This window comes from Monodon monoceros, unplaced genomic scaffold (genome assembly GCF_005190385.1).
Source record: "Monodon monoceros isolate NGI ecotype Baffin Bay Population unplaced genomic scaffold, NGI_Narwhal_1 Super_Scaffold_4, whole genome shotgun sequence".
NCBI classification, from domain to species: domain Eukaryota; kingdom Metazoa; phylum Chordata; class Mammalia; order Artiodactyla; family Monodontidae; genus Monodon; species Monodon monoceros.
In genome coordinates this window covers 74,193,444-74,209,444 of record NW_021703781.1, presented here as the reverse complement: position 1 = coordinate 74,209,444, position 16,001 = coordinate 74,193,444, and the positions used below count along the sequence as shown (strand labels likewise).

The following is a 16,001-nucleotide window of genomic DNA, read 5'->3' as shown; positions in this document are numbered from 1 at the left end:
TGGTGCTCATCGTGTCTGGCCTCCCTCCCGGAGGCTCAAAGGCCTCCATAACCTTGGCCCTCGGTGCTGTCAAGGTCCTGCTCCTGGAAGGTGGGCTCCTCCAGGCTCCCTCCTTGCACCGTGCGCTTCCTGGCTGCAGGCCTTTTCCCAAGCAGGTCCCCGGCCTGCAACGTCCCCTCCCTCCACTTTGCCCAAGCAGTGTAAACCCTGGTTCAGCCGTGACATCGCGTCCTTGTGCTGCTCTCACAACTTGTCGTAAATGTAGCCACTTATGCAGCCCAGGTTCATCCTCTTACAGTTCTGGAGGATAGACGGCTCGTTGGGCTCCAGTCGAGGTGTCGGTAGGGCTGTGTTCTTTCTGGAGGCTCTCAGGGAGAATTGTTTCTTACCCTGTTCCAGCTTCTAGAGGCGCCCACATTCCTTGTTTTTCTAAGCCAGCGGTGGCAGGTTGAGACCTTCTCAGGCTGCCACCTCTCTGGTTCTCTCTTCTGCCTCCCTCTTCCGCTTTTAAGGACTCTTATGAGTACATTGAGCCCACCTGGATAGTCTGGGACCATCTCCCCATCCCAAGCAGCCTTAACTGCATCTGCAACCTTCATTCCCCTTTGTCACGTAACTTCGAGGGCTCGCGGGTTCTAGGATTAGCACGTGACGTCTTTGTTGGGGAGGGGGTTGTTTTTCTGCCAACGCATCTCGGGTGCCTTTTCCCTCCTGCTCTGGTTCCAGCTGATCTACCCCTTCTCAGGTTGGCGTTTGATCCCATGCCATCCTATGTGGTTCTCCAAGAGTGTGGTTCCCTAATATTTTAGTTTCTTTCCCCACCTGATCCATAACTGTGTGGTTTCCAAGCCCTTTGGCACATGTGCCGTCTCAGCAAGCCTCCGGGGAGGAAGGTAGTCCTTTCATGCACATGATGTGGAGTCGTCAAGGCTGCACTCAAGGCTTACAGCTTCTAAGCGGCAGAGCTGACAACTCATTCCCCCAGCTGTCACTGTAAACGTGCTACGGGCAGCTGCCGTGCTGAGAACTGGACAAGAGTGGATGAGACCCCTTCCCAGGGAGCCCCTGGGCCCAGCAGGGGGACATCTGAGCAGAGCTCCGACTCCAAGCATCTCTTCCCTCCTCTCGACCGCATCAAATAGACTTTCAAACCACTCAACCATAACCACTTTTCAGTTCAGAAGAATTCAGGTAGAACATTTTCAGAACAAACTTTCATGAAATCTAAAGTTGGTTTAAAAATATTTGTTCTTCTTCCTTTTTAATAACAGCTGTTAAGAAACATTTGGACGTGTACAGCTGGACACTGTTTTACCAGAGGATGCACTCTCAAAGTGCAGACAGGAGTACCTGCTAATAATCCAAGTGCCTCTAGCATCTGTCATGGGCTGCAGTCCTCCAAGTAAATAAAGTCAGACCCGAGCAGGGCTACATCCAAATGTCTACAGGCCTGCTTCCTGCATTACTTAGTGGATCTGTCATCTGATGCCTTGGATTCTTTCTCTAGAAATGAAGTTATCCTTTATGAAAGAGGAAGTGTTCACATTTACCCACACTTCTGGTCAGAAATGGAGAGGCCCAGTTAGTCCTAAACATGTGGGGCGGGGGCAGAGGATGGGGATCATGTGCTTCCAGTTGGGAAACCCACGGGCAGGGTGGACACGCTGCATGCAGTCCAGTCAGGCAGACTGAGTTCAGACCTTGACCTTGACACATCTAGGTTTGGGGACTTTTGGAACAATTATCTCACGTCTCTGAGCCCTAGTTTCCTCATCAGAAACATGGGAGTCCCAAGCGCTCACAGGATTCCTTGAGCAGCGAAATTAGATGATTTATAATTTTAAAACATTTACTGGAATTTCTCACTCCTCTGCTTAAAGTGTTCGGTAGCTTTAAGGACAGACACCCTTTGGTGGGTCCCACTTTCCAGAGCTGGTACCATGTGAAGCGTGATTCCACTGCCACAGGTGCCCCAAAATGCATCTTCCCACACATGCAGTCTGAATGCAGTTTAAACATCACTACGCCTTGTCTCACATCTGAGTATTTGGTAGGCTTGCCAAGCTAATGGAATTTTATGTGTGAGAAACAGCAAGGTATTGGAATTAGAAACCATATTTAAATGCATTTAGTGTAGGATGTGAGCGAGGTCAGTCCAGCCCTTTGCTGGTCAGGCTCTGCAGGCATGATTGTGGTCCACCCGGAACTCAGGCTCGGCCTACTCCCTGGTCCTCCTGCTAACGAGCTGAGAGGCTTTAGGCAAGATGCTCACCTTTGCTAACTTCTCGGAATGTGAGGATCAAAAGGAGGAAGAAGGAGAGTCATCCTCAGGAATTCTCAAATGCCACGTTCATGCCCATCAAAATCCATTCACTCATCTGACCATTGCAAAGTGCCCTTTATGTACCGGAACTGCACGGCCCTTACAGAGCCAAGAAGAAAAGCTCCTGTTTGTTCCCCTTCCTCCAGATGCCTCAGTCTCCAGCAGAAGGAGCGCTGGAAGCAGCTCTGATAGTCACTGGTGCTGTGCTGAGCGCTTTACCTGCATTATTTCATTTATTCCTTGGCGTGAGACAAGGACTATTATTATTATTACTTCTGTCTTATAGAAAACAGCTGCATGGATCGGTAGAGTAACTTTGTTAAGATTTCCCAGGAGAGGCAGGATGTGACTCCAAGCTGCTTTAAACCTGGAGCTGTTGCTCCAAACGACCCCATAAAACTGTCCCAACCAACAGCTAAAGTGTTCTAGGCATCTCTGGATGATTATTAAACCATGTGCAAGTCTCTTTTCTGACGTTTATCTCACATTGATTTACTCATGGGTCACCCTCCCCAGGTCGTGTGAATCTTGTTTTTCTGAGATTCCCACACTGTGTCAGCACTGTGTCTGCACATATGTATGTGCCTCATAGGTGCTCCTGGGGAGCTGTGCAATGCGAAGGGCACCGTGGCTGCCTTGAAGTCTCCCCGAAGTGGATGGGGTTGGTGCAGGCAGGTTGGACGTCTTGGTGTTTTGTTATTGCAAATTTGCTCATGTGTGATTGCCAAGTATGGGATGATGTCATTGTGGCACAGAAGTAGGGTTGGTTCATGTACCATTTTTGCCAGTACATCAGTGTTTTGCGGGACCAGGCGGCAGCCCTGACCCCGGGGACCATCAACACAGCTGCGGGCAGAAGCCTCGGAAGAACTCGGTCCTGTCCATGGTGCTCGTCACTCTGCGGTGCTCTGGCTCAGGGTGGCCATGTACCCTGTCCTAGGACGCTTACCGCTCAGGTCCTTTGCCCATTTGCTCACAACCCAGCAGCTTCCATTCTTCCTTACACCCCTTTCCAACATACTGCTTTAACTGTGGTTTTTTAAGGTCAAATTCTATCATTATAGCTGTATTTAAAAAATTGTTTTAAATCAGGGCTTCCCTGGTGGTGCAGTGGTTGAGAGTCCGCCTGCCGATGCAGGGGACGCGGGTTCGTGCCCCGGTCTGGGAGGATCCCACATGCCGCGGAGCGGCTGGGCCCGTGAGCCATGGCCGCTGAGCCTGCGTGTCCGGAGCCTGTGCCCCGCAACGGGAGAGGCCACAGCAGTGAGAGGCCCACGTACCGCAAAAAAAAAAAAAAAATTGTTTTAAATCAATTGAACGTGTCTCCTTACCAGTAGTGATGGTTTTTGGAATTGATTGATTGTTGTTTTTGTTCTGATTACAGAGCTGCATAGATTTTGAACCTTATTTTTCCTGTGAACTTGGATTTTATAAGTGCAAGATTTTGCAGACGATGAGCGTTTACTGAACTGCATTTGCCACGTTGTAGCAGAAACAACTGTCTCGGTGTTAGTCCATTGGGGGATGCTATAAAAGAATGCCTTAGACTGGGTGGCTTAGAAGCAACACAGATTTATTTCTCACAGTTCTGGTGGCTGGAAAGTCCAAGATCAAGGTGCCGGCCGATTCGGAGTCTGGTGAGGGAGGGCCTGCTTCCTGGTTCATAGACGACTGTCTTCTCCTTTGTCCTCACGTGGTGGAAGGGGTGAGGGAGCTCTGCGGGGTCTCTTTTATAAGAGCATTAATCTCATTCAAGAGGGCTCCACCATCGTAACCTAACCACCTCCCAAAGGCCCCACATCCTAATACCATCACCTTGGAGATTAGGTTTCAACCTATGAATACTGAGGGGACACAAGTATTCGGTCTGTAGCATTCTTTTGTCCTCATTTTAACCATAAGACTTTGAAAGACTAAAAGCACCTTATAACTCAACTTATAACTTCTCTTTTTTGCAAGTGGAGTTTTGCTTGTGTCAATTTAATAATATTGGCTTGGAGGAGAAGCCCTGGTTTACGTTTCATTGGTACACTGGCACAAGAGAGATCTTCAGGAATTCAAGGGAGAGATCCAGTTCAGCAGGGTAGCAAAGGTTGGTTCTCTCACCTAGGATGATTCTTCCAGTGTGCCCAGGATCCTTTTATACTAACTCACTTGTGAGGCTGTGATCGCATTTAGAAACAATCATTGGCTTCTTCTGCTCTGGGACCAATCACAGGCAGCTTGGAAATGAACATTCGAGGTCTCAGAGAGAAAGTTTCAGTAATGACCTCTAAAATCACACTTGGAGCGTTTGCCTTTGATTGGTTTTAGGAGGTACTCCTGTATTCAGGTGGGTCATTTACTGGCAGCTCATCACCTCTCCTGTCCCAGCAGAATCCTCTAAGGACGCTGAGAGATTTTCCATGGCTCATAAACTCAGCAAGGTGGAGTCAGAGACAGCGCTACTCTCTGGGTGATTTATCCCACCACCGTTGTGATGGTGGACGCTCTCTTAGCTGCAAAGCTTGAGCAGCTTATAGCAGCACTCGCCATTTCAAAGGGCTGGGTTTCGATTTCATTCTTAAGACTCTAAAGTTATGGTAAGTATAAGCCTGACATGTGATCGGAAGAAATGAAATACTGAGAGCCTGGCCGGACCTCAGGATGTCACTGTGATTGCTGCCTATCATCGGGAATGTAAGAGAGTTGATATTCTGATCAGAGGTTTTTTTTTGTTTGTTTTTGTGGTACGCGGGCCTCTCACTGTTGTGGCCTCTCCCGTTGCGGGGCACAGGCTCCAGACGCGCAGGCTCAGCGGCCATGGCTCACGGGCCCAGCCGCTCCGCGGCATGTGGGATCTTCCCGGACCGGGGCACGAACCCGCGTCCCCTGCATCGGCAGGCGGACTCTCAACCACTGCGCCACCAGGGAAGCCCTCTGATCAGAGTTTTAAAGAAAGAGCTGGTGTTTTGAGGTTGCAAGAAAATACATGGGGCATTAACACATGCAGATGTCTTTGCAATGCCTGGTCACCATTATTTGACTCTCTGTGGCCCACGACCTGTCTCACGTGTGTGACCCCTCTTTGATGAGGAAATGTCTGGTTATAATAGCATCTGTCTGAACCATTTCTCAGCACCACTGGGACGAAACACAGCTCCTCTTGTAAGTCATTCCATTCAATAAATTCCACAGAGCACCCGGGTGCTGATATTAGAACCCACTGCCAATGACCTGATCATCTTTTTACCTGACATGAGGTGTAAGCCATGAAGATGACCAACGCCCGTGGCTTCAGATATACCCACAGGGAGTCGGTTATAGAGCATTGAACCAAGTTTTATCCTGATGTCGAAGTTCACGAGCATGGGCACATCCCACACATCTGTCCCCTTGTCCTCTTTGGCCCTGAGACACCTGGTGCCCCACGTTTATCTGGGCGGGAAGAGTATGGGGACCACCCAGGGCAGCACAGTTTTCTCAGGCGTCACCCCGCTCTCCCCCGCTCCTGCCTGTTGCTGGAATCATCTACACCCGAGGTCTTCTGACCCCAAAGCCTGTCTGTTCCTTCACACCATCCCATGTCTCTGCCTGTCAGCCTCCCATTTCTTTCTGGCTGTACAAACCCTTGGTGTGACTCGACAAGCCCTCACTGTTTATGTGCCGGGCTCTGCAGAGGCAGAAATCATCACAGTGGGGATAGTTTCCAAATCAAGGAATGTTGTGCTCGTTTCCGATAAAGGGATTTCATTCCACATCTGGCTTCAAGAAACAGTCTGGGACACAGTGTTTGGATGCCAAGATGTTGGAATTTGAGGTATTAGGATCTTTATGGGAATAGCAGGACTGAGTATTTTAAATCATGACTTTCGGAAAGTTCAAGGTGAGAATTTGCCATAATGAGGTTGATGTACCGGCCTCATTCTCGGAAGCATCGCGAAACGCGAGTGTGATAACTAGGAGCAGAGCAGGGCAACGAGGACAGGGGAGCCCCGAGTAACAGAGGCGCCTGACCTTTGGATCCCAGGCCATTCTGGAAGCACCGACTCCCTGGTGCAGAAGTGGACTCCGTTCTGCTTGCCATGTGGATTTTTCTTTACTATTTTACTAAATTTCATTAAGTTAATATTTCATTTCATCTTCAGCATACTCAGAGGGAAACTCTGGTTTAGAGAAAAGGAATTGAAGTCAGAGGCTGACTGACCTGCCCTAACCCGACAGCCAGTAAGTGCAGAGCTGAGGCTCAGATTGAACTTTTCCGGCCGTAGGGTTTTCTGTGCTCCTTTTGGCGCATCTCAGGTGCCCACGAGAAGGTTCAGTGTGTTCACTAGCTTGTGGTTTCCCCCAGCACCCCACCTTCTGACTCATCTCCTTGACCACTGGCTTCTGCATCACCTAGTACCTTCCAGGCCTACATCCTGGCAAGACCCAGAGAAGTCTGAGGGGTGTCAGCAGTCACCCCCGTGGGACCTCGTGTCCATTCAGTTGGCACAACCCAACTGTGCCTTCTCAAATGGTGCCTCGTGGGGATGGGCCCTCTGGGCTGTCTGCCCAGCCACACGCAGGCCAGCCAGACTGTCTCCTGGACGTGTACAGTTAAGAGTCAGGGGTGCAGGTCATTCTGAGCTAGGGCTCCAGTGGACACAGCACACACTGCACAAGCAGGGAAGACTTGTGTGGGGAGAGTATGAAAGACAGGAAGGGAGGAGGGAAAGAAAGATCAGAACAGATTCTTTCTTGTATTCATTCATTTCGTTAAAAACCCCACCTCCTGGGGACCTTATTGGTGCTGGGCAGACACTAAAAATCACAAGTCCTGGGGAGACGATGATGAGCAAAACCAGAAACAGTCCCTGATCTTTTAGCAAATGTTTCTGGAGGACCTCCTGTGTACTGGGCCCTGTGCTACATGCTTGGGATGCCTCAATGACCAAAACAGACAGAGATCCTTGCCATCTGAGAGCTTACGGTCTAGAGGGAGGGAGGCACATAAAAGCAAGAAAAGTAATAAAAATTTTTATAGAATGTTAGAAGGTGATAAGTGTGACGGAGAGAAGAAAACCAAACCTGTAGCCGACAGTGGGGTCAGGAGGGCCGGCTGTGGGGAAGGGGCAGGTTATAGTTAAAAGTGATCAAGGTCTGGGCTTTTGGGAGGTAATATCTGTGCTTAAGGATCAGCAGGGGCTCAAGTAGCTGTGCGAGGAGCATCTGGGCAGTGGGAGTGGCCTGAGTGTCCTGCGCCGACAGCAGGCCAGGCATTACCAGTTACCAAGGAGCAGCAGAAGGCTGGTGTGGCAGGGGGTGATCTCAGCATCCCGGACAAGAGGTGGTGCTGGCTCCGGCCAAGACGGGAGTGTGGAGGTGGTGAGAAGTGGTTGGATGTTGGATATTTTGAAAGTAGGCTTTTCTGATGAAGTGGATGAAGTTTGGAAGAGGGTGTGAGAAAAAGAGGAGTCAAGGATGCCTCCTCCGATGTTTTTTTGGCCTTGGATAATGTAATGGGGAAAGGAAATTATTTTTTAAAAAAATCTCACAGGTGAATGCCCAATTACAACCTGTAATGCATACGCAGAAGGAGAGGACCTGGTGCATTAGTTTCCTGGGGCCTCCATAGCAAAGTGTCACAAACTGGGCAGCTTAAAGCAACAGGAATTTATTCTCTCACAATTCAGAGGCTGGAAGTGTGAAATCAAAGTGCTTGTAGGTCTGCGCTCCCTCTGAGGCTGCGAGGAAAGGACCCTTCCTTGCCTCTTCCAGCTTCTGGTCCCCATGCGGCCCAGGATGTTCCTTGGCTTGTGGTGGCATCACTCTAGTCTCTGGCTCTATGGTCATGGGCGGTCTCCCTGTGTGCTCCTACATCATCTTTCCTCTCTGTATGTCTGTCTCTGTATCCAGATTTCCCCTTCTTATAAGGACACCAGTCATTGGGTTTAGGGCCCTTATCATTGCCTAACTAATTTCATCTGCAACAACCCTATTCCCAAATAAATTCACATTCTGAGGTTCCAGGGATTAGGGCTTGAACATATCTTTTTGGAGGACATAATCCAACCCATAACACCATGGTTTGCTATGCCCAACAAACCTGCCTCAATCTAGAAATCTGGAAGGCTTTCCTGGGGATGGGCTACAAGATGTGAAGCAGGATTAGAAGTTAAGAGTTTATCAGTTGAAGAGTTGGCAGAGGGGATAGGAGAGAATTCCAGGTTGAACAGAACAGTGTGTGCAAAGGCCCTGTGTTGGAGAGAATATGATATATTTGAGGAACTAAAGCAAAGCCAGCATGCTGGAGCCCTGCTATGGTTATGGAGCAATATCATGGCCAATAAACATAGTAAAAAGTGCTCTTTATCATTAGTCATCAAGTAAATACAGATTAAAATCACAACGAGGTGTGATAGACACTAGGATGGCTTTTTAAAAAAGGACAATATCAGAGCAGAAGCAAGAAGAACTACAATCCTGCAGCCTGTGGAACAAAAACCACATTCACAGAAAGATAGACAAGGTGAAAAGGCAGAGGACTATGTACCAGATGAAGGAACAAGATAAAACCCCAGAAAAACAACTAAATGAAGTGGAGATAGGCAACCTTCCAGAAAAAGAATTCAGAATAATGATAGTGAAGATGATCCTGGACCTCGGAAAAAGAATGGAGGCAAAGATCGTGAAGATGCAAGAAATGTTTAACAAAGACCTAGAAGAATTACAAACGAGATGAACAATACAATAACTGAAATGAAAACTACACTAGAAGGAATCAATAGCAGAATAACTGAGGCAGAAGAATGGATAAGTGACCTGGAAGACAGAATGGTGGAATTCACTGCTGTGGAACAGAATAAGGAAAAAAGAATGAAGAGAAATGAAGACAGCCTAAGAAACCTCTGGGACAACATAAAACACAACAACATTCGCATTATAGTGGTTCCAGAAGGAGAAGAGAGAGAGAAAGGACCAGAGAAAATATTTGAAGAGATTATAGTTGAAAACTTCCCTAACATGGGAAAAGAAATAGCCACCCAAGTCCAGGAAGCGCAGCGAGTCCCATTCAGGATAAACCCAAGGAGAAACACGCCGAGACACATAGTAATCAAATTGGCAAAAAATTAAAGCCAAAGAAAAATTATTGAAAGCAGCAAGGGAAAAACGACAAATAACATGCAAGGGAACTCCCATAAGGTTAACAGCTGATTTCTCAGCAGAAACTCTGCAAGCCAGAAGGGAGTGGCATGATATACTTAAAGTGATGAAAGGGAAGAATGTACAACCAAGATTACTCTACCCAGCAAGGATCTCATTCAGATTCAATGGAGAAATCAAAAGCTTTACAGACAAGCAAAAGCTAAGAGAATTCAGCACCACCAAACCAGCTCTGCAACAAATGCTAAAGGAACTTCTCTAAGTGGGAAACACAAGAGAAGAAAAGGACCTGCAAAAACAAACCCAAAACAATTAAGAAAATGGTCATAGGAACATAAATATCGATAATTACCTTAAACGTGAATGGATTAAATGCTCCAACCAGAAGACACAGGCTTGCTGAATGGATACAAAAGCAAGACCCATATATATGCTGTCGACAAGAGTCCCACTTCAGACCTAGGGACACATACAGACTGAAAATGAGGGGATGGAAAAAGATATTCCATGCAAATGGAAATCAAAAGAAAGCTGGAGTAGCAATACTACAGATAAAATAGACTTTAAATCAGATAAAATAGACTTTAAAATAAAGAATGTTACAAGAGACAAACTGTCACTGCAGATGACATGATACTATACATAGGGAATCCTAAAAATGCCACCAGAATACTACTAGAGCCAATCAATGAATTTGGTAAAGTTGCAGGATACAAAATTAATGCACAGAAATCTCTTGCATTCCTATACACTAAAGATGAAAAGTCTGAAAGAGAAATTAAGGAAACATTCCCATTTACCATTGCAACAAAAAGAATAAAATACCTAGGGATAAACCTACCTAAGGAGACAAAAGACCTGTATGCAGAAAACTATAAGACACTGATAAAATAAATTAAAGATGATACAAACAGGTGGAGAGATATACCATGTTCTTGGATTGGAAGAATCAATATTGTGAAAATGACTATACTACCCAAAGCAATCTACAGATTCAATGCAATCCCTATCAAATTACCAATGGCATTTTTTATGGAACTAGAACAAAATATCTTAAAATTTGTATGGAGACACAAAAGACCCCGAATAGCCAAAGCACTCTTGAGGGAAAAAAACGGAGTGGGAGGAATCAGACTCCCTGACTTCAGACTATACTACAAAGCTACAGTAATCAAGACAATATGGTACTGGCACAAAAACAGAAACATAGATCAATGGAACAAGATAGAAAGCCCAGAGATAAACCCACACACCTGTGGTCAACTAATCTATGACAAAGGAGGCAAGCATATACAATGGAGAAAAGACAGTCTCTTCAATAAGTGGTGCTGGGAAAACTGGACAGCTACATGTAAAGGAATGAAATTAGAACACTCCCTAACACCACACACAAAAATAAACCCAAAATGGATTTGAGACCTAAATGTAAGACCGGACACTATAAAACTCTTAGAGGAAAACATAGGAAGAACACTCTTTGACATAAATCACGGCAAGATCTTTTTTGATCCACCTCCTAGAGTTATGGAAATAAAACCAAAAATAAACAAATGGGACCTAATGAAACTTTAAAGATTTTGCACAGCAAAGGAAACCATAAACAAGACGAAAAGACAACCCTCAGAATGGGAGAAAATATTTGCAAACAAATCAACGGACAAAGGATTAATCTCCAAAATGTATAAACAGCTCATGCAGCTCAATGTTAAAGAAACAAACAACCCAATTCAAAAATGGGCAGAAGACCTAAATAGACATTTCTCCAAAGAAGACATACAGATGGCCAGGAAGCACATGAAAAGCTGCTCAACATCAGTAATTATTAGAGAAATGCAAATCAAAACTACAATGAGGTATCACCTCACACCAGTTAGAATGGGCATCATCAGAAAATCTACAAACAACAAATGCTGGAGAGGGTGTGGAGAAAAGGGAACCCTCTTGCACTGTTGGTGGGAATGTAAATTGATACAGCCACTATGGAGAACAGTATGGACGTTCCTTACAAAACTAAAAATAGAATTACCATATGATCCAGTAATCCTACTACTGGGCATATACCCAGAGAAAACCATAATTCAAAAAGAGTCATGTACCACAGTGTTCATTGCAGCTCTATTTACAATAGCCAGGTCATGGAAGCAACCTAAATGCACATTGACAGATGAATGGGTAAAGAAGAAGTGGTACATGTATACAATGGAATATTATTCAGCCATAAAAAGGAACGAAATTGGGTCATTTGTTGAGACGTGGATGGGTCTAGAGACTGTCATACAGGGTGAAGTAAGTCAGAAGGAGAAAAACAAATATCGTATATTAACGGATGTATGTGGAACCTAGAAAAATGGTACAGGTGAACCGGTTTGCAGGGCAGAAGTTGAGACACAGATGTAGAGAAAAAAACGTATGGACACCAAGGGGGGAAAGCTGCGGGGGGGTAGGGATGGTGGTGTGATGAATTGGGTGATTGGGATTGACATGTATACACTAATGTGTATAAAATTGATGACTAATAAGAACCTGCTGTATAAAAAAAAAAATAAAATTCAAAAATTCAAAAAAAAGAAAAAGGACAATATCAGGTGTGGGCAAAGATGTGGAGCAATAGAAATTTTTATACAGTGCTGGGATTGTGAAATAGCACAGCCACTTTGGGAATCTCTTTGGCAGTATCTGCTGAAGCTCAACATTCTCATACCTGTTAATCTAACAAATTCACTCTTATGCCTAAAAGAAATGCATTCATATGTGTACAAATGACATGTACAGGTAGGTTCATAGCATTATTATTCATGATACCCCCAAATAGTAATAATCCACATGTCCATCACCACTACAATGGATAAGTCATTTGTATATGCACACAGTGGAATACTATACAACAGCGAAAAGGAGTAAGTTACTGTTACCTGCAGTAATATGGATGAATCTCACAGATTTCATATTGAGTGGAAGAAGCCAGGCACAAAAGAGTAGCTACAGAAAGTTTCATTTATATAAAATGAGAAAACAGGAAAACCAATCCAGGAAACCCAGGGCATCAGCAGTGAAAGCACAAGGTCCTAACCACTGGACCACCAGGGAATTCCCTAATAGATTTTACTTTTAAATGTTTTTAATTTCATACTCTAGATGTTTATTGGTTTCCTTAGCCAGTGCAAGAAAATTTTTAAAAATTGGTTTGGGGTTTACAAAATGGCTTCAAAAACAATGATTGTTTCTTTTTAACCAACTTTACTGGTGACTAAGGCCTGAACTAGCAGGGAGCTCTGCTAATTTGCAGAAGGATCAGCTGATTTGCACCCAGGTAATTTTATGGGTTTATCACAGAGGTTTACTGAAGGTAGGTATTCAGACCACGTTATGGCCTTTTATGGGAGATTAGTTACTTACCTATAATAATCAGATGTCACATCTAACATTTTTAGGTAACCACTGCCTCCAAAGGAGCTAACTCGTCGGTAGCTATGACGTTTCAGCCTCTGCTTCTAATATTTTTTTCTCAAAAGTATTTAAAAATAACTATTACTTTTTTCTGTTTTTGTCCAAATAGCACTAGGCTATTCTGCAAAGTGGCAGGCAGCTGTTTTAATTATCCTGGAATCACTAACTAGTTACATTCACTTGGATATAACTTTTTAATTTGCTTCCAGATGTTTCTGTATAGAGGCAGCCCATGATCATGAAATATGTACAGTGGAGATCAATGATTTCACAGCAGCAGAGTGACTTTGAGATTCGCAGTCTTCTATATGTGCCATAAAGCAAAGCATTTTGCATAACGCCTAGAACATAGTAGGTGCTGCGTAGACACCTGGATAATTAAAGAATAATTTTATTTTATTTATTTATTTTTAAACATCTTTATTGGAGTATAATTGCTCTACAATAGTGTGTTAGTTTCTGCTGTATAACAAAGTGAATCAGCTATACATATACATATATCCCCATATCCCTTCCCTCTTGTGTCTCCCTCCCACCCTCCCTATCCCACCCCTCTAGGTGGTCACAAAGCACGGAGCTGATCCCCCTGTGCTATGCAGCTGCTTCCCACTAGCTATTTTACATTTTGTAGTGTATATATGTCCATGCCACTCTCTTACTTTGTCCCAGCTTATCCTTCCCCCTCCCCATGTCCTCAAGTCCATTCTCTACCTCTCGCTCTTTATTTCTGTCCTGCCCCTAGGTTCATCAGGACTTTTTTTTTTTTTTTTTTTAGATTCCATATATATATGTTAGCATATGGTATTTGTTTTTCTCTTTCTGATTTACTTCACTCTGTATGACAGACTCTAGGTCCATCCACCTCACTACAAATAACTCAATTTCGTTTCTTTTTATGGCTGAGTAATATTACATTGTATATATGTGTCACATCTCCTTTATCCATTCATCTATCGATGGACATGTAGGTTGCTTCCATGTCCTGGCTATTGTAAATAGAGCTGCAATGAACATTGTGGTACATGACTCTTTTTGAATTATGGTTTTCTCAGGGTATATGCCCAATAGTGGGATTGCTGGGTCGTATGGTAGTTCAGTTCTATTTTTAGTTTTTTAAGGAACGTCCATACTGTTCTCCATAGTGGCTGTATCAATTTACATTCCCACCAACAGTGCAAGAGGGTTCCCTTTTCTCCACACCCTCTCCAACATTTATTGTTTGTAGATTTTTTTGTTGATGGCCATTCTGACTGGTGTGAGGTGATACCTTATTGTAGTTTTGATTTGCATTTCTCTAATGATTAGTGATGTTGAGCATCCTTTCATGTGTTTGCTGTAATCTGTATATTTTCTTTGGAGAAATGTCTGTTTAGGTCTTCTGCCCATTTTTGGATTGGGTTGTTTGTTTCTCTGATATTGAGCTGCATGAGCTGCTTGTATATTTTGGAGATTAATCCTTTGTCAGTTGCTTTGCTTGCAAATATTTTCTCCCATTCTGAGGGTTGTCTTTTCATCTTGTTTATGGTTTCATTTGCTGTGCAAAAGCTTTTAAGTTTCATTAGATCCCATTTGTTTATTTTTGTTTTTATTTCCATTTCTCTAGGAGGTGGGTCAAAAAGGATCTTGCTGTGATTTATGTCATAGAGTGTTCTGCCTATGTTTTCCTCTAAGAGTTTGATGATGTCTGGCCTTACCATTTAGGTCTTTAATCCATTTTGAGTTTATTTTTGTGTGTGGTGTTAGGAAGTGTTCTAATTTCATTCTTTTACGTGTAGCTGTCCAGTTTTCCCAGCACCATTTATTAAAGAGGCTGTTTTTTCTCAATTGTGTATTCTTGCCTCCTTTATCAAAGATAAGGTGACCATACATGAGTGGGTTTATCTCTGGGCTTTCTATCTTGTTCCATTGATCTATATTTCTGTTTTTGTGCCAGTACCATACTGTCTTGATTACTGTAGCTTTGTAATATAGTCTGAAGTCCAGGAACCTGAATCCTCCAGCTCCATTTTTCTTTCTCAAGATTGCTTTCACTATTCAAGGTCTTTTGTGTTTTTATACAAATTGTGCAATTTTTTCTTCTAGTTCTGTGAAAAATGCCATTGGTAGTTTTATAGGGATTGCATTGAATCTGTAGATTGCTTTGGGTAGTATAGTCATTTTCACAATGTTGATTCTTCCAATCCAAGAACATGGTATATCTCTCCATCTGTTTGTATCATCTTTAATTTATTTCATCAGTGTCTTATAGTTTTCTGCACACAGGTCTTTTGTCTCCTTAGGTAGGTTTATCCCTAGGTATTTTATTCTTTTTGTTGCAATGGTAAATGGGAGTGATTTCTTAATTTCTCTTTCAGATTTTTCATCATTAGTGTATAAGAATGCAAGAGATTTCTGTGTATTAATTTTGTATCCTGCTACTTTACCAAATTCATTGATTAACTCTAGTAGTTTTCTGGTAGCATCTTTAGGATCCTCTATGTATAGCATCATGTCATCTGCAAACAGTGACAGTTTTACTTCTTTTCGTATTTGGATTCCTTTTATTTCTTTTTCTTCTCCTATTGCCGTGGCTAAAACTTCCCAAACTATGTTGAATAATAGTGGTGAGAGTGGACAGCCTTGTCTTGTTCCTGATCTTAGAGGAAATGGTTTCAGTTTTTCACCATTGGGAAAGATTTTGGCTTTGGTTTTGTCATATATGGCCTTTATTATGTTGAGGAAGGTTCCCGCTATGCCTGCTTTCTGGAGAGATTTTATCATAAATGGGTGTTGAGTTTTGTCGAAAGCTTTTTCTCCACCTATTGAGATGATCATATGGTTTTTCTCCTTCAATTTGTTAATATACTGTATCACACTGATTGATTTGTGTATACTGAAGGATCCTTGCATTCCTGGGATAAACCCCACTTGATCATGGTGTATGATCCTTTTAATGTGCTTTGTTTGCTAGTATTTTGTTTAGGATTTTTGCATCTATGTTCATCAGTGATATTGGCCTGTAGTTTTCTCTTCTTTTTGTGACATCTTTGTCTGGTTTTGGTATCAGGATGATGGTGGCCTCATAGATGAGTTTGGGAGTGTTCCTCCCTCTGCTGTATTGTGGAAG

The 16,001-nt window shown here is 43.7% G+C and overlaps 1 protein-coding gene across 1 annotated transcript in view; it reads left to right on the top strand.

Annotated features, from left to right (window-relative positions):
* The window catches only part of CPXM2 (carboxypeptidase X, M14 family member 2), a 123,082-nt gene that overhangs the window by 28,992 nt on the left and 78,089 nt on the right, over positions 1-16,001 (top strand). The window lies entirely within an intron of this gene.